This window comes from Capra hircus, chromosome 6 (genome assembly GCF_001704415.2).
Source record: "Capra hircus breed San Clemente chromosome 6, ASM170441v1, whole genome shotgun sequence".
In the NCBI taxonomy this organism is placed as follows: domain Eukaryota; kingdom Metazoa; phylum Chordata; class Mammalia; order Artiodactyla; family Bovidae; genus Capra; species Capra hircus.
In genome coordinates, this window is record NC_030813.1 from 12,534,576 (window position 1) to 12,554,343 (window position 19,768).

Consider the following 19,768-nt stretch of genomic DNA (forward strand, 5'->3'; position numbering starts at 1 on the left):
CAAACCCATGTCCATTGAGTCAGTGATGCCATCCAACCATCTCATCCTCTGTTGTCCCCTTCTCCTCCTGCCCTCAACATTTCCCAGCATCAGGGTCTTTTCAGATGAGTCACTTTTATGCATCGGGTAGCCAAAGTATCAGAGTTTCAGCTTCAACATCAGTCCTTCCAATGAATAGCCAGGACTGATTTCCTTTAGGGTGGACTAGTTGGATCTCCTTGCAGTCCACGGGACTCTCAAGAGTCTTCTACAACACCACAGTTCAAAATCACCAATTCTTCAGCACTCAGCTTTCTTCATAGCCCAACTCTCACATCCATACATGACTACTGGAAAAACCATAGCTTTGATTAGACGGACCTTTGTTGGCAAAGTAATGTCTCTGCTTTTTAATATGTTATCTAGGTTGGTTGTAACTTTTCTTCCAGGGAGCAAGCTAATTAGTTAATTAGGTTATATTATATATATTAGGTTATATTATAATTAGGTTATATATATAATATATATATATATATTACTATATCAATATTGTATCATTAATTGTAACAGATGTACCATACTAACGTAAGATGCTAATGACAATAGAGAAAATTAGATGTGGAGTATACAGAAACTCTTTGTACACTTTTTTTCCTATAAATCTTAAATAAGGGGTTTTTTTTTTTTTTTGGTTTGTTTTTTTAGTTATTGTTACAGAAGGTTTATGAAAGTTTATTCTGACAGAGAGAAGCTGACCAAATTAATGAATTCCTGCCCTAATTAGACACACATATGTGTATAGGAATACCATGATCAGTGGGATAGTCAACCTAAAAAGTATATTTCTTTGAGGCCCAGCTCCTAAAAATTAGAACCAAGTGCTTAGTTTAGGAAACATCTGATAAATATAAGATTTTCTCAGCATACCCTCACTGGCTTACCAGTACAGTTTATGAATACTAGCGTTTATTCAGAAAAGCCACTGCTTCATCAAATTATGATTTTGGCATTCTACATCGATGTCCAACAAGTACTTCCAAACACGGAGACAGGATAAATGGGGCTCACATTAAATTGTAGCATTTGAGACTTCCTATCTTTTTTTTTTTCTGTGTAAAACAGCCATCCTATCTGAGATCTTAGAGACTCTTACACTATGTCCATGAATCTTGGTTGATGCTGAAAGTTTCTGCTTATCATCTAATGATAAGAAGCGGGGAGGAAGGTAAGGAGGGAGACATCACCTGATTATCTTCATGCCTCATTCCATGTAAAGCAAATGTGACAATAGAGGTAATAATTACTCTTCTGTCCTTTAAAACCTTGATTTCTTTGCTCCTTTTGGGTGAGTAAATATGGCATATAGCTAATGACTGACTGAAAGTCTCCCAGCAGAAACCTAACACCCTTGCCTCCTAAGCCTGGGCTGGATTCAGGAATCACATGGGCACACGATGACGCCTGCCTGAGTTAATCACTTTGTGTAATAAAGTATATGGAATCGGTTCTGCTGTGTCAAGTTTCTGTTCATATATCCAGCCTGACAGCTTTGTAAGCTAAGAGTTATTTTTTTGGCCAAGTAATTTAACTTCCCCGGGCCTCCATTTCCTCATGTGCAAAAGGGGGAGTGTGTGCCAGATTCTAACAGCCATCTCAGTTCTGTCAATCCACGTCCATCAGCCTGAGATTTTTACTTGAGACTCGGAGCTTTTCTGCTGTTATTTCAGCACATGGTAATTCTATCTTCATTGCTTTTCAGAAAATTTGACTGCAACTTGAGTTACAAACTTGTCTATCAACCTTATTGCCTACTCTCCATTTCTAACAGTCTATTTACCAAACCAGAAAATTTAGAAAATTTTTATGTCCCACAGAGCAAAGGTCTACAATTTGATGACATTTTAATTTATTCTTTTTCATTCTAAATATTTTCAAGAAGTATACTCATTTCCCGGGGCTGCCATGATAAACTACCATGACCTGGCTGGCTTAATCAACAAAATTGTATTGTCTCATAGCTTTTGCAGGCTGGAAGTCACAAATCAACGTGTTGGCAGTGCTGGTTCTCTCTTTGGTCTGGAAGAAAGACACTGTTCCCTGTCTCTCCTAGTTTCTGGTAGCCTCAGGCATTCTCCTGCCTCTTTAGATTGCTTTCTATCACATTCTATTTCTGTCCCCAAGTTTCCTTTTTATAGATATCAGTCACTGAATAGAGCTCACCCTAATGACCTCATCTTAATCTGATCTGCAAAGACTCTATTTTCAAATAAATTCACGTTCACACATACTGAGATCAGGACTTCAACATCTTCAGTGTTGAAACACACAATTCAAACCATGACAAGAAAGGGAAAAACTGTTAGTCCTAATAAGAGGTAAAAATATTTCCTCTTCCAAATTCGACCTTTATAAAAGGATAATGTCATCTGATGTCTAGTTGGCATAATCTTGCTTTCATTTCATATTTATATAACTCTTCTTTTCTTCGCCTTTTTCCCTTCCTCCACTCTTTCTTCCTTTATATATGAAATTCCAAGAACCTGATGTAGACTTTTAAGCTTTCTGTTTTTTCTTTTAATTATCTCATTCATCAAGTCAGCTTCAGCCAACGTGGATCGGATGGCTAGAAAAATGTAGTGCTTAACCCCTGAAAGAGGGAGCATTAAGAGCAAGTGAGAGAGGAATCAGCATGAAATGAATAGTGGCCAAGGAAAGCGGAGATTATATACTTGCAAGTCCATTAACCTAGGCTTGGCTAGTTTAAAAAATTGCTTGTAAAGCCGCTGATAAAATTTGTACAATTTGGACTTCCCTGGTGGTTTGGTGGTAAAGAATCCACCTGCCAATGCAGGGAACATGAGTTGGATACCTGGTCTGGGAAGATTCCACATGCCAAGAAACAACTAAGCCCACACACCACAACTATTGAACCCACACTCCAGAGCTTACGCTCTGCAGCTACTGAGTCCACATGCTGCAAATATTGAGTCCTTGCTCTAGAACCTGCACCCCACAGCAAAAGAAGCCACTGCAAGCTCACCCCAACGAGAGAAAGCCTGCACCCAGGATGAAGACCCAGCGCAGCCAAAACAAATTAATAAAAATGCTTTTTAAAATTTGTACAATTCTTCTTGGTTATAATGGGACACCCCCCTCACCCCCAGCCTATTGTCATGGAATACATTGGCTCTGGTTTGAAATTTGTACTTATAAAAAAGTGCTGTGAAATACACCTTGAACTTACCACTAGCAAGATAAACATAGTACAAAAGCCAACTAAGCTCACCAGAAAAATCTACTTGAAGTTCCTGGATCTGAGACTGGTAAGCAATTAGCATCTCTGTGCTTAGCACTTATTAGTAAAGAGGATTCTAATGCTGAAGGGTATGTAGTGTATCCAAAATTGTTTGCTCCTCCTTTGAATGGCATGACAGACACATGGAAGAAGAATTTGTCTCTGTCCACACCCATGGTAAACCTTCTTCCCACCATGTATATATGCAATGTGTCTAGAAGTTTCATGCCAAGTGCATGGAACTATGTTATGATTCAGCAAATTCAGTATAGAATGATTTTCAGACTCTTTTCAAGTCCAGCTGAATTTTTAATAATCTTAGGTCCAAGAAAAACTCTGAAGCATCATTTTGTTCCCTTCATGCATTCCTTCCTGCAATGACACTTCTCATTGCAGTGGCTTCTTTTGCTGTGGGGTGCAGGTTCTAGAGCAAGGAGTCAATATTTGCAGCATGCGGGCTCAGTAGCTGCAGAGCGTAAGCTCTGGAGTGTGGGTTCAGTAGTTGTGGTGTGTGGGCTTAGCTGCTTCTTGGCGTATATTGAGCATTTTTGCTCAATATAAATTGTTTCAGTGGTTTCTGGAACTGCAGTATAGTAAGTGTCATTATTTTTATCCACATTTATTATCATGGGTTAAATATATTCCCTATGTTTCTCTTTATGTTCTTACCTTATTGTATATCTATGCCAAATTGTACTCTAAGATTGTAAACTGCCGTACCAGTACTCCCTAAGCTGTGCTGTGCATAAAATCACCGAATTTTATTTTTAAAATGCCTGTTTGGGCCATTATCCAAATGGATTCTTAATAAGTAAAGCTAAGAGAGACCCACGAACCTGTACTTGTAACAAGCATCATCTATGGAGCTGATGTAGCTGGTCCTTGGACCTAATATTAGGAAACAAACATGAAGGATAAGGACTAATTCCATTTACGATGATTTATACCATGCCAAGGGCTTCTCTGGGGTTCAGACAATGAAGAATCCACCCGCAATGTGGGAGACCTGGGTTCAATCCCTGGGCTGGGAAGAATCCCCTGGAGGAGGGCATGGCAACCCACTCCAGTATTCTTGCCTGGAGAATCCCATGGACAGAGAAGACTGGTGGGCTACAGTCTATGGGGTCCCAAAGAGTTCAACACAACTGAGCAACTAAGCACATACTATGTCAAGAGATGTTTACTTCTAGGTGTTGACTACTGCTAATTGCCTCCTAAGTATTCCTTATAGCCAACTTGCTGTACAAAAATGGAGTTTTACGTGGTTCATTAGCTACTGAGAAACAGACTGAGGGCTGATGGATTTTTCCCCTCCCTGGGTAGAAGAGATGGCCATTAATTCCTAGACAAGTTACTCAAACCCCCTCTTTGCTTTGGTCCATACAACCCCCTTGGCTACAGTTCTTAAGGATGTCTATTCTCTCTGTGATTGACAATGTATGAATGAAAAAGTGTTTAGAGTTAAAAAGATTGCTCATTTCTCTTTGTTGTTTCCTGGTATGCCACCTGTCTTTACATTTGTCTGATGTCAGTTGTGCGTGTTTGTGCAGCTCAGTTATGTCTGACTCTCTGCGGCCCCACGGACTGGAGCCTGTTTGGCCCTTTGTGCATGGATTTTCCAGGCAAGAGTACTGGAGTGGGTTGCCATTTCTTCCTCGAGGGGACCTTCCTAACCCAGGGATTGAACCTGCATCTCCTGAGTCTCCTGCATTGGCAGGCAGATTCTTTGCCACTGAGACACCTGGAGGCATTTATTTTATCAGTTACAAAAATAGCGCACATGAAGGAAAGTACCTGGTAGACAGCACCGTGACACCAGGGGTGAGGTTTCTGTATGAAGACCTCTTAACTCAGTGCCCCACAGATACTTCACCTGACCCTGTATGGTGCAGTGTAGCATCCTCTGCCCCCTCGCTCCTTTCTAGCCCCCTGGATATTGTGTCATTGACAATCTACTTGTCTGAATCCCACTGTCATTTCTTACTGAGGGTAGGAATTACGTCAAAACCACCTGTGTATCCACAACTGTTGGCAAAATGACTGACTTAAAGGAGATAATGAAAAAAATCAATCGTCTAATGAATGAATCAATAAACCAACCTCCTGAAAAAGGAGAGCCAGTTTCTCCCACAAGCTTCTAGGAAAATTTCTAGTTTTTCCAGCCATATTAGATCCGTACAGAAACTCATGCTTCTGCCCAACTGGTTCACATCTCAGCCCTGCATTGCATCGGCTTCACTAGATTTGTTTTGGAAGAATGGGTTAAAGGAAAAATTTAGAAAGACATCTAACTTCAACTCTCAAACATGAGATGTTCAAAATAAAGGGCAAGCTTAGATGCATGAAGGGGGAATGTGTATGCGTGTGTGCGTGGTAGGTAGGAAGTTAAAGGCATTCTCACAGCTTATAAAATTTCTGAAACTAACCTTTCACAACTGAACTTACATTTATAAATCTACATATTAGGGATGTGTTCAAAGCCTTAATTTTTAAAAAGCCTCTCCTCAGGAGAAGTTACAATGGATATCACAGAAAAACAAAGGATCATAAGAGACTACAAGCAACTGTACACCAATAAAACAGACAACGAGAAGAAATGGACAAATTCTTAGACAGGTGCAATCTTCCAAGAATAAACCAGGAAGAAAGAGAAAATACGAACAGATCAATCACGAGGACTGAAACTGATTAAAAATCTTTTAACAAAAGTTCAAGACTAAATGTCTTCACAGGCAAATTCTATTAAACATTTAGAGAAGAGTTAACACATACCTTTTGGAACTCTTCCCCAAAATTGCAGAGGTAGGAACACTCCAAAGCTGATTCTATGAGGCCACCATCACCCAGATAGCAAAACCAGACAAAAATCTCACAAAAAAAGAAAATTACAGACCAATATCACTAGTGAACACAGACACAAAAATCCTCAGCAAAATACTAGCGAAGCAAATCCAACAGTACATTAAAAGGATCATACACCATGATCAAGTGAGATTTATCCCAAGAATACAATGATCTTTCAATATCCACAAATCAATCACTGTGATCCATCTCACCAGCAAACTGAAGACTAAAAGCCATATGATCATCTCAATAGATGCAGAAAAAGCTTTTGACAAAATTCAATACATTTATGATTAAAAAGAATCTCCAAAAAGTGGGCACAGAGAAAACCCACATCAACATATAAAGGCCATATATGACAAACCCACGGTCAACATCATTCTCAATGGTGAAAAATTGAGAGCACTTTCTCTAAAGATCAGGAATAAAACAAGAATGTTCACTCTTGCCACCATCATTCAACACAGTTTTGGAAGTCCTAATCATGGAAATCAGAGAAGAAAAAGAAATCAAAGGAATCCAACTTGGAAAATAACTAAAATTATCACTGTTTGTAAATGATGGGATACCATACAAGAAAACCCTAAAGATGTTATCAGAAGACTGCTTGAGCTCAGTGAACTTGGTAAAGTGACAGGATACAAAAGTAATATACAGGGACTTCTGTGGTGGTCCAGTGGTTAAGACTTTGCCTTCCAGGGCAGGAGTTGCAGTTTTGATTCCTGGTGAGGGAGTTAAAATTCTACATGCCTCAAGAGGAAAAAATCAAATCATAAAACAGAAACCATATTGTAACAAATTCAATAAAGACTTTAAACATGACCCACATGAAAAATCTTTAAAAATTAATATGCCGAATTTTCTTGCACTCCTATATACTAACAATGAAAGATCAGAAAATAGAAATCAAGGAACCAATCCCATTTCACCATAAAGAATAAATACCTAGGAATAAACCTGTCTTGGAGAAGGCAATGGCAACCCACTCCAGTACTCGTGTCTGGAAAATCCCATGGATGGAGGACAGGACTGAGAGATGTCACTTTCACTTTTCACTTTCCTGCACTGAAGAAGGAAATGGCAACCCACTCCAGTGTTCTTGCCTGGAGAATCCCAGGGACAGAGGAGCCTGGTGGGCGCTGTCTATGGGATCTCACAGAGTCGGACACAACTGAAGCAACTTAGCAGCAGCAGCAAACCTACCTTAGGAGGCAAAAGACCTACCTTAGGCGGCAAAAGTTTCTACTCAGAAAACTGAAGATATTGATGAAAACAATCAAAGATGACAGATGGAAAGATATACCATGTTTTCGACTCGAAGAATCTATACTGTGAAAATGACTATACTATCCAAAGCAATATACAGATTCAGTGCAATCCATATCAACTCACCAATGGTATTTTTCATAGAATTAGAACAAAAAATTTCACAATTTTTACAGAAACACAAAACACCATGAATAGTCAAAGCAATCTTAAGAAAAATAGAGCTGGAGGAATCAGACTCCCTGACTTCACACTGTGCTGAAAAGCTACAGTCATCGAAAAAGTATGGTTCTGGCACAACAACAGAAATACAGATCAATGGGACAGAATAGAAAGCCCAGAGATAAACTCACACACCTTGCCTAATAAAGGGGGCAAGAATATACAATGAAGAAAAGGCAGTCTCTTCAGTAAAAGAATGAAATTAGAACATGCCCTAACACCAATCACAAAAATATTAAGACCTAAATATAAGGCCGGATACTGTAAAATTCTTAGAGGGAAACATAGGCAGAACACTGACCTAAAATCCAAGCAAGATCTTTTTTGACCCACCTCCTAGAGTAATGAAAATAAAACCAAAAATAAGCAAATGGGACCTAATTAAACTTAAAAGCTTTTGCACATCAAAAGAAATCATAAACAAGTCAAAAAGAAAATCCTCAGAATGGGAGAAAATATTTGCAAATGAAGCAACTGACAAAGGATTAATCTCAAAAATATACAAGTAGATCAAGAAACTCAATATCAAGAAAAGTCTCAATGAAAAAATGGATGGAAGACCCAAATAGACATTTCTCCAAAGAAGATATACAGATGGCAAACAAACATGAAAAGATGCTCAACATCACTAATTACTAGAGAAATGCAAATCAAAGCTACCGTGAGGCATCATCTCACACCTGTCACAATAGCCATCAAAAAAAAAAAAAAATCTACAAACAATAAATGCCGGAGAGGGTACAGAGGACAGGGAAACCTCTTACACTGTTGATGGGAATGGAAACTGATACAGCCACTATCGAGGCTACTATGGAGGTTCCTTAAAAAAGGAAAAACAGAATTACCATATGACCTAGCAATTCTACCACTGGCCATAAACCTGGAGTAAACCCTGGGTATAAACCTGGAGTAAACCATAATTTAAAAACTACACACACTCCCGTGTTCATTTGTACTGTGTTTATTTGTACTGAACATTCCCGTGTTCAGTACAATAGCCAAGACATGGAAGCAACCTAAATGTCCATCAATAGAAGAATAAAGATATGATACATATATTCAATGGGATTATTCAGCCATAAAAGGGACAAATTTGTGCAAATTACAGAGACGTCGATGGACCCAGAGACTGTCATACAAAGTGAATTAAATCAGAAAGAGAAAAACATATCTAATAATATCCCTTATATGTGGAACCTAGAAAGATAAGACAGATGAATTTACTTGCAAAGCAGAAACAGAGACAGACAGAGGCATACAGAATGGATGTATGGATACCAAGTGGGGAAGTGGGGGATAAATTTGGGAAATTGGGATTGACATATTAACACTATTGTGTATAAAACAGATAACTAACCTATGGTAAGAACCTACTGCCTAGCACAGGGAACTCTACCCAATACTCTGTGGTGGCCTGTATGGGAAAAGAATACTGGAGTGCATAGCTGTTCCACTTTCCAGGGGATCTTCCCAACCGAGGGATCGAACCTAGGTCTCCAGCACTGCAGGTGGATTCTTTACCAGCTAAGCCACAAGGGAAACGTGAGAATACAGAGTGGGTAGCCTTCTCCAGCGGATCTTCCCAACCCAGGAATTGAACTGGGGTCTCCTGCTTGGCAGGTAGATTGTTTACCAGCTGAGCCCTCAGGGAAGCCCTCTGTAATTGCCTGTATGGGAAAAGAATCTTAAAAAGACTGGTTGTATACACATGTGTAACTGATTCTCTTAACTAACACAATATATTAAATTAACTATACTCCAATAAAAACTAAATTTAAATTTAAAAAAATTTGAAGCCTTTTCTCTCCTCCATTTTCAGAAGACATTGTGTCCCTTCGTATAATACATCTGTATTTCTATTTTTACAATATGAATTGGATATAAGTTGGAAAAGGAAATATGGCGATTTGGGAGAGTTTATCATCCAGCATCTCCTAAAATGCTCTTAATGCCCCAGGACCCTGGAATGAAATGAAGACAATCCCACTAGTGTCTCAGAGTGGAAAGAATCTACCCGCAATGCAGGAGACCTGGGTTTGATCTTTGGGTTGGGAAGATCTCCTGGAGAAGGAAATGGCTACCCACTCCAGTATTCTTGTCTGGAGAATTCCATAGACAGAGGAGCCTGGAGGGCTACAGTCCCTGGAGTTGCAAACAGTCGGACACAACTGAGCGACTAACACTTTTACCAAGAAGAGGAAAGGAAAACTTGTCTCCCTAGCATTCTCCTGCCCCATTCCCATCCAACCATAACTCTTGTAGCTGAGCTATGCTATCTACTTTTGATGCATCCTAGATAGAAAAATAAATACTGGCATTTGTAACTGAACCTCTAACTGCAATGCTGTTGAGTCCATAAGACATGTCTGACTCCCATGGTCTGTAGCCCACCAAGCTCCTCTATCCATGGGATTTCCCAGGTAAGAATACTGGAGTGGGTTGCCATTTCCTTCTCCAGTGGATCTTCCCGACCCAGGGATCAAACTCTGGTCTTCTGAATTAGCAGGCAGATTCTTTACCACTTCACCACCTAGCTGTAATAAAAAAATCTACGGGGTACAGCAGGAAAAAGATGATTTCTTTAAAATCTGCAAGACTGACACCTGGTGGTTTTAATGCTCTGATGCAGAAAGAAGAGTAGCCTGAAAAAGAGATACCCCGTAGAATTTCCTCTGGTGGTAGATTCCTTCTTGATAACACACAAAGCAGAGCCCCCACAAAACTCCCCAGCACCCAGGCTTTCTCCTGGTTTCTGGTCACGAGACAAAAACGGCATAACGATTCAGGGCAGAAACATCAGCATCAGACGTGGCTTAAATGTTGTCTGGCCTCGTGAGTGATTTTAGCTACAGGAACCTCAATTCCCACATCTCTGAAAGTGAAAAACAAAGTGACAAGCCATAATGGGAAAGAATATTAAAAAGAATACATATGTGAGGAGCTGAATCTCTTTGCTGTACAGCAGAAATTAACGCAACATTATAATCCACTATGTGCTGTGCTTAGTTGCTCAGTGTGTCCGGCTCTTTGCTACCCCATGGACCGTAGCCCACCAGGATCCTCTGTCCATGGGGATTCTCCAGGCAAGAATACCAGAGTGAATTGCCATTTCCACCTCTAGGGGATCTTCCCAACCCAGGGATCGAACTCAGGTCTCCTGCATTGCAGGCAGATTCTTTATTGTCTGAGTCACCAGAGAAGCCCAATTTTTCAAGTAAGAATACTGGAGTGGGTTGCCATTTCCTTCTCCAGGGGATCTCCCCGACCCAGGGATCAAACCCAGGTCTCCTACACTGTAGGCAGACTCTTTACCATCTGAGCCACCAGGGAAGCCCGTATATAAATAAGATAAAAATACCTTGGATTACTGACTGTCCTAAAACCTTACAGATTCCTGATAGACTGTACCTCTAAACAGCATATGTAGATCACATAGGGGTTAATTAGCACAGTAACTAGCTCGCTGTAAATGTTCCACGAAAGCTGAGCGCGCTGAACTTTGAACTAATGCAGAAGAGCAGACATTGGAGACTCAGCCCCTGGTCACCCAATTGCTCTGTATTATTTCTATAGTTCCCATCTCTCCCACTTCTCCAGGTCTTTGAATGCATCAAGCATTGTCCTTTAAAAAAAAAAAAAAACTATCATTTTAAGTCTTCTATAAAATTGGACCTATAAAACTGCTGCCTTTCTACCATTTTTGATCTGCAAAAAATAGTTACCTCATCAGTTAAGAGTCATTTCCCATCATTAGAGACTTTCTCAAGTGAATAAACAGTCTGGAAAAATTACTGTCTACAGGCTGAAATCATAGTATTATAGTGAGTTCATCCACTGAGCTTAAAGGGGCTCTAAGATATAGGATCTAGCTTACCGAATCTCTCTCCACTACAAGCTTTGTATTAAAGCTCCTGTGATTACGTCCATTAAAAGGCTCTTCTTTTCTTCACAGTAAGAAATTTATAGGAAATCATATGCTGTGTAGCTGAAGATTTTAAAGACAATTTTTCTATGTAGACTCCAAAACTGTTTTCTACCATCCATAAAATCAAGGAACAACAAAAACTGTGGTTACTGAAAATAAAAGCCTCCTAGGCAACCATCTCATACAATACAGAAATAATCTAATGCTGGCAGAAATGGTCCCTTGGAAATAATGGCTCATTTGTTTAGAGTTCTACTGTTATTAACTTCTGGTGATTGGGGAGTGAGAAATGGAAAGCATGCTACAGAGGATCGTTAAGAACAACACACCAGATAGAGAGAACCATTTAGATGACAAGCCACATAACGCACTTTGGATTAAAAGCAAACAAACACAGAAAAACAAAAATTTAAAACCACTGCTGGAGAGCATGAAGTCCCTGAAAATCCAGGCAGATTCTTAACTCTCTACAAAGGAAGAAGCCGTTACAATTTTATTGTCCCCAAACAGTAAGAAATACCGACTGTGTTTAAAAGGAGCTAGAAAAATAAAAATTCTTATTTGGAAGTTGGCACTGTTTAAATGAGAGATTTTAAATGCCTAGTGGCTCATGACCTTCTGTGACCTTACATGCTCAGATGCTTCAAGGGGCACAGCCTACAAGGTCAGGCCTGATCAGACCGCACAGCCCTATCTGGAACCTTCTTTGCCCTGCCAGAGAGCCTGGATCCCAGTCTTTGGGGTTTTTCCTTTTGTCCTGCACTCTTTGGACTGTCACTCAAAATGACAGAACCAGCCTTTGAACTCGAAGACAAAATTAATCATTGTGTCCACACTGAAAAGTTTCCTGAACATGTGCTGAGGGCAGAAACTGTACTGACCTAACAAGAAGGTGAGGGGGTGATGGACCCTCACAAGCCCAGGACAGTGGGGATCCTTCTGCAACACCAGGCAGATATGAAGGGTGCTTAGCTTCTCTTCCTGGGACTTTGACAATGTCCCCATCGAGCAAAACCAGCTGAAGGCCTAGAGTGCCCTTGCTCTCTTACCATTTCCTTCCCTATAGTTCCTCTTATTGGAAAACTGGATAATAAATGCACAGGCAATGAGGACTCCTGTTGTGGTTATTCAGATATGGGGGGGATGACTAGAAAGCTTGCCTCCACACATAAGACAGTTTAGGGATATTCATAGCCATTAACAGAAGATTTAGAGATATAGATCATATCAGGCTTGCAAAATGAAATACTTTCAAATTATTAGATTTATTTGACTCATAAATAGAAGCTGGAAAATGAAGTCAGGTTAATTTGCCCTTGAAGAAAGACTTTCACCTGAATTCACTTTCTAAAATTTTATTTTACTGTGGTAAAAATCACCGAAGAGCTGACTCATTTGAAAAGACCCTGATGCTGGGAAAGATTGAGGGCAGGAGGAGAAGGGGACAACAGAGGATGAGATGGTTGGATGGCATCACCGACTCAATGGACATGAGTTTGAGAGAACTCCAGGAGTTGGTGATGGACAGGGAGGCCTGGCACGCTGCGGTTCATGGGGTCGCAAAGAGTCGGACACGATTGAGCGACCGACCTGAAAAATCACCAAAAACAAGACCAGGAGCTGACTGTGGCTCAGATCATGAACTTATTACAAAATTCAGACTTAAATTGAAGAAAGTAGGGAAAACCACTAGGCCATTCAAGTATGACCTAAATTAAACCTTTTCTGATTATACAGTAGAAGTGAAAAATAGATTCAAGGGCTTCGATCTGATAGAGTGCCTGAAGAACAATGGACAGAGGTTCGTGACATTGTACAGGAGGCAGTGACCAAAACCATCCCCAAGAAAAAGAAATGCAGGAAGGCAAAATGGTTGTCTGAGGAGGCCTTACAAATAGCTGAGAAAAGAAGAGGAGGAGGAAGGCCAAGAAGAAAAGGAAAGATATACCCATCTGAATGTGCAATGCAGAGAAATAGAGGAAAACAACAGAATGGAAAGACTGGAGGTCTCTTCAAGAAAATTAGAGATACCAAGGGAACATGTCATGCAAAGATAGATACAATAAAGGACAGAGCAGTATAGAGCTAACAGAAGCAGAAGATACTAAGAGGTGGCAAGAATACACAGAAGAACTGTACCCAAAAGGTTTTAATGACCCAGACAACCACAGTGGTGTGATCACTCCCCTAGCACCATACATCCTGGAGTGTGAAGTCCAGTGGGCCTTAGGAAGCATCACTATGAACAAAGCTAGTGGAGGTGATGGAATTCCAGCTGAGCTGTTTCAAATCCTAAAAGATGATGCTGTGAAAGTGCTGCACTCAATATGCCAGCAAATTTGGAAAACTCAGCAGTGGCCACAGGACTGGAAAAGGTCAGTTTTCACTCCAATCCCAAAGAAGGGCAATGCCAAAGAATATTCAATGTGCCTGCTAAGTTGCTTCAGTCATGTCCAACTCTTTGTGACCCTATGGACTGTTGCCCACCAGGTTCCTCTGTCCATGGGGATTCTCCAGGCAAGAACACGGGAGTGGGTTGCCATGCCCTCCTCCAGGGGATCTTCCTGAACCAGGGGTCCAACCGGTGTCTCCTGTGCCCTTGCACTGCAGGCACATTCTTTACCACTGAGCCACCAGGGAAGCCTGCTGCTGCTGCTGCTGCTGCTGCTGCTAAGTCGCTTCAGTCATGTCTGACTCCGTGCAACCCCATAGACGGCCATCCCTGGGATTCTCCAGGCAAGAATACTGGAGTGGGTCCAGGGAAGCCTAAGAATGTTCAAATCACAACAGAATTGCACTAATTTCACATGCTAGCAAGGTAATGCTCAAAATCCTTCAAGATAGGATTCAACAATACATGAACCAAGAACTTTCAGATGTACAAGCTGAATTTAGAAGAGACAGGGGAACCAGAAATCAAATTGCCAATATCTGTTGGCTCATAGAAAAAGCAGAGGAATTCCAGAAAAACATACTCCTGCTTCATTGACTATGCTAAAGCCTTTGACTATGTGGATCACAACAAACTGGAAAATTCTTAAAGAGACAGGAATATCAGACCACCTTACCTGCCTCCTGAGAAACCTGTATGCAGGTCAAGAAGCAACAGAACCAGACATGTAACGATAGACTGGTTCAAAATTGGGAAAGGAGTACATCAATGCTGTATATTGTCACCCTGCTTATTTAACTTCTATGCAGAGTGCATCATAAGAAATGCTGGGCTGAATGAAGCACAAGCTGGAACCAAGACTGCCGGGAGAAATATTAATAACTTCAGATAGTAGATGACACCATGCTTATGGCAGAAAGCAAAGAAGAACTAAAGAGCCTCTTGATGAAGGTGAAACAGGAAGTGAAAAAGCTGGCTTAAAATTCAACATACAAAAAACTAAGATCATGGCATCCAGTCCCATCACTTTGTGGCAAATAGATAGGTAAAAATGGAAACAGTAAGAGACTTTATTTTTGGGCTAAAAATCACTGCAGATGGTGACTGCCGCCATGAAATTAAAAGACGCTTGCTCCTTGTAAGAAAAGCTATGGTGAACCCTGACAGCGTATTAAAAAGCAGAGACATCACTTTGCAAAGGTCCATATAGTCAAAGTTATGGTTTTCCCAGTAGTCATGTACAGATGTGAGCTGGATCATAAAGAAGGCTAAGTACAAAAGAATTGATGCTTTTGAGCTGTGGTACTAAAGAAGATTCTTGAGAGTCCCTTGGAGACTCAAGGAGATCAAACCAGTCACTCCTAAAGGAAATCAACCCTAAATATTCATTGGAAGGACTGATGCTGAAGCTCCAATATTTTGGCCACCTGATGCGAAGAGCTGACTCATTTGAAAAGACCCTGATGTTGAGAGATTGAAGGCAGGAAGAGAAAAAGATGACAGATGATGAGATGGCTGGATGTCATCACCGACTCGATGGACATGAGTTTGAGCAAGCTCCAGGAGACAGTGGGCAGAGAAACCTGGCATGTTGCAGTACATGGGGTTGCAAAGAGCTGGACATGACTGAGTGACTGAAGTGAAGAATACTCAACATGAGACTTACTCTCTTAATTTATTTTACCTGAATTTATTTATCACTGTCTCATACCTATACTTTTTCTCTCTACAGAGTAGCTTTTCTATTATTTGTCATAAAAAATAATTGCTTCTAAAGGAAATGCAGTTAAATCAGTTATTTGATAAAATAGTGGTTGTCCTGAATTGAACAAAGCCTTGAAATACAACAGTCAAATGTGCTTATATAGCCATTTTAGACCAACACTTCTGAGATTTCGTCACAGTATTTTACCTTTCCAAACCAATTAGTTAATTATATAGGTGTCTCAGCCCTTTTGGGGCTACTATAACAAGTTACCATAATCTAGGTAGCTTATAAACAACAGAAATTCATTTCTCACAGTTCTTGAGGCTGGAGACCTGAGATCAGGGTGTCAGCAGTTCCAGAGAAACCTTCCTCCAGGTTACAATCTGCCAACTTCTATTGTATCTGGAGAGGGAAGTAAAGAGCAAGAGAGCTCTCTAGCCTCTTCTTGTAAGGGGACAAATCCCATTCCCTAGGGCTCCACCCTCATCACCTCTTAGAGAATCCATTACATTGGGATGTTTCAATGTATGATTTTGGGGGCCGGGAGGGGGGCACAAACTCACAGTCCACTGCAACAGGTTTCAGTCATGAACACAGCCAATCCTTACGTAACTATTGTCTCCCTTCGCAACTCATGGACCAAAGGGAATCAACCCATATATGTAAACAACCACACTGACTCTTCTCTCTGGCCAGCCCTTCTTCCCCTCAAGCTGTAAACCACACCCTCTTGCATCTTTCAAATCTGTATCTATTTAGGCTGAGCCAGGTCTTCACGCTGCACACGCTTTCTCTATTTTTTCAAGAGGGAGCTACTCCCGATTGCAATGCTCGGGATTCTCCCTGTGGTGGCTTCTCTCTCTCGTGGCTGAGTGCAGGCTCGTGAGTGTGTGGCTCCAGAGCACAGGCCCAGCAGTTGTGATGCAAGGCTTAGTTGTCCCGTGGCATGAAGGATCTTCCTGACCCAGGGACTGAACTGGAGTCCCCTGCATTGGCAGGCAGACTCATTACTACTGGGCCACCAGGGAAGAACTCATATCTTTACTCAGGTGTCACCTTAGTGAGACCTTCCCTGCCCAGTCAATCCAAAATACTGCTCTATTCCCAGAGAATGCATTTGAATCAGTTCTGATGAGGTGGATGAAACTGGAGCCGATTATACAGTGAAGTAAGCCAGAAAGAAGAACACCAATACAGTATACTAACACATATATATGGAATTTAGGAAGATGGTAATGATGACCCCATATGTGAGACAGCAAAAGAGACACAGATGTGTAGAGCGGACTTTTGGACTCTGAGGGAGGGAGGGAGGGTGGGATGATTTGGGAGAATGGCATTGAAACATGTATACTATCATGTAAGAAATCAATCGCCAGTCTATGTTTGATGCAGGATACAGGATGCTTGGGGCTGGTGCACGGGGATGATCCAGAGGGATGATATGGGGTGGGAGGGGGGTTCATGTTTGGGAAAGCATGTACACCCGTGGTGGATTCATGTCAATGTATGGCAAAACCAATACAGTATTGTAAAGTAAAATAAAGTAAAAAAAAGACACACACTAAGAATCCAAATAAAATTTTATTCAAACTGTTAAAAAAACAAACAAACAAAATACTGCTATATTCCCAGGATCTAGAAGAATATACACATATAATATGCAGGAAATAAAGACTTACTGTATGATGGAAGGAGAGACTTGTTTACTGAAAAATGTGCTTTGCAATCATCTTTGAAGTCACTTTACTATGAATGGAATTTATAGATGGTCCCTAACTTAGAATGATTCCATTTAATGACTCTTAGACTCTGCGGTGGTATGAAAGCTGTATGTGTTCAGTAGAAATCGTATGTTAAGTTCTGAATCTGGATCTTTCCCAGGCTAGCAATATGTGTTACCACACTCTCATGATTCTGGGTGGCAGCTGCAGTTTTCCAGGCAACCACGTGACCACGAGGGTAAACTACCAACACGCTGAGTCATTCTGGACGCACGCAAGCATTTTGTGTCTCTCAGCACAGCACTCAACAAATAACACAAGATATTCAACACTTTATCATAAAATAGGCTTTGTCTTAGATGATTTTGCCCAACTGCAGGCTAATCTAAGTGTTCTGAGCATAGGTAGACTCAGCTATGATGTTTAGGTAGCTTAGGTGTATTCAATGCATTTTGCACTTAGGCTACTTCCAACTTATACGAGGTTTATGAGGACATAACCCTATCGTAAGGTGAAGAATATCTGTATATATTCAGGAAAAATATATCATAAAAAGCTCTTTGCAGGACAAATCAAACAAACTAAAACAAATAGTGATAATAAATGTGATAATGTAATTTTTAAATGTTATAGGAAAGAAGAAAGGGCAAGCTCTGTGGGGGAGAAAAACATACAAATTCTATATTTGAATTTAGAGACTAATTCTCAAAAGGGCGTTACAGTGCTCAGAACTCCACAATAGTGTGCGTGGTCATTATTATATGAATAAACAGATGAGCTGACTGCGGTTTACTGTGGGTATTCAGTTCCTTCATGGGTGACTGAAGAAGCTGCTAAACCTCATGAACTGAAACCAAAGGAAAGATTTCCCTGAGCTGCTGACAGTCTTTACCTGCCAAGAGTCTGATGTTTCTGAGCTGGAGGTGCAGTTGAAGAGCAAGCGAGACTTCCTGTAGCTAATGAGCCTTTTTGCAGGTGCCCTACACTGAGGCTGCCTCACAAAAGTCAACACTGTGTTAGGGATTGCTCAAGGGAACTTTTTGGAGCCTAATTGGGCTTTCCGATGTTGCCATTAGGCACAGCAATTGGCATGCCCCCAGGTGACCCAGGCTGCCTGCTCTGGACTCACTGCGCCTTCCTTCAGTGTCTGCTAGAGAAATGTTTACAATCTGTTGAGTTACTGGAGAGAAAGAGCAGAAAAGGATTTAGTGCGAGGCTCGATGGCAGAGCCTCGGGAGAGCTCCTTCATAAGCTGGATAGACCAGTGCACAGAACTGGCAACAGCCCTCTCTGTTTCGTCTTTTGTGGGGCACAAGCACATACACGGCGCCGGCCTCCCTCTGCCTGCCGCTGTCGCTTGCTGTGAACTTTCTTCTCCCCCTTATGGTAGGCTGGGCTGTCTAAATTCCAGGACACGGGCATACCTTGGAGAGACTGTGGTTTGATTCAGACCACTAAAATAAAGCGAATATCCCAATAAAGCAAGTCACACAAAATTTTTGATTTTCCAGGGTATATAGAAGCTATATTTACAGCACATCTAAAAAAGAAAACAGGGTGTACACCGTCATTAAAAAAATACTTTATTACTAATAAATGCTAACCATCATCTGAACTGTCAGTGAGTTAGATACTAACAAAGATCACTGATCACCATAATAAACACAGTAATTAAAAAAAAAAGTGTAAAGCATTACCAAAATGTGAAAGAGACAGGAAGTGAGCAATGGAAAAATGGCTCTGAAAGACTTGTTCGACATAGGATTGCCGCAAAACTTCGATTTATTAACAACATGGTTTCTGCAAAGCACCATGAATTGGACTGCAGTAAAACTCAGTATGCCTGTCCTCTATTGTCACTATTTTGATCAAGCCTGTCCAGGGAGTGTTGCTTTAATGACTGCATTATCAATACAGAAAATAGGAGATTTCAGCTCTTGAGATATTTCATTCCACTCTCACTTGATGGAGAAAAGATTAATTTCACAGATTAACTCACTTTCTCAAAAGAAAAACATATCCACCATACTTCTTTTTTTCTCCTAAAATTGAGCATGCCGCGGTTTCCTATTAGAGTGCGGTGGTTTACTGGCTAAGCCGTGTCCAACTCTTGCAACCTCATGGACTGCAGCCTGCCCAACTGCTCTGCCCACAGGATTTTCCAGGCAAGAATACTGGAGTGAGTGGCCATTTCTTCCTCCCTGGGATCTTTCTAATTCAGGGATCGAACCAGGGCCTCCTGCATTGTGGGTAGACTTTTTACCACAAACCCACCAGGGAAGGCCTATTAGAGTACGGAGGGTAAACAACACAAAAGTTCCGCTCTTGGGCTCCTGAATCACGTAGCACTGCCTCTTATGAGGTGTGTACGCTTTGGCAATAAAAGTATCTACCACTTAGGGCTGTAGTGAGA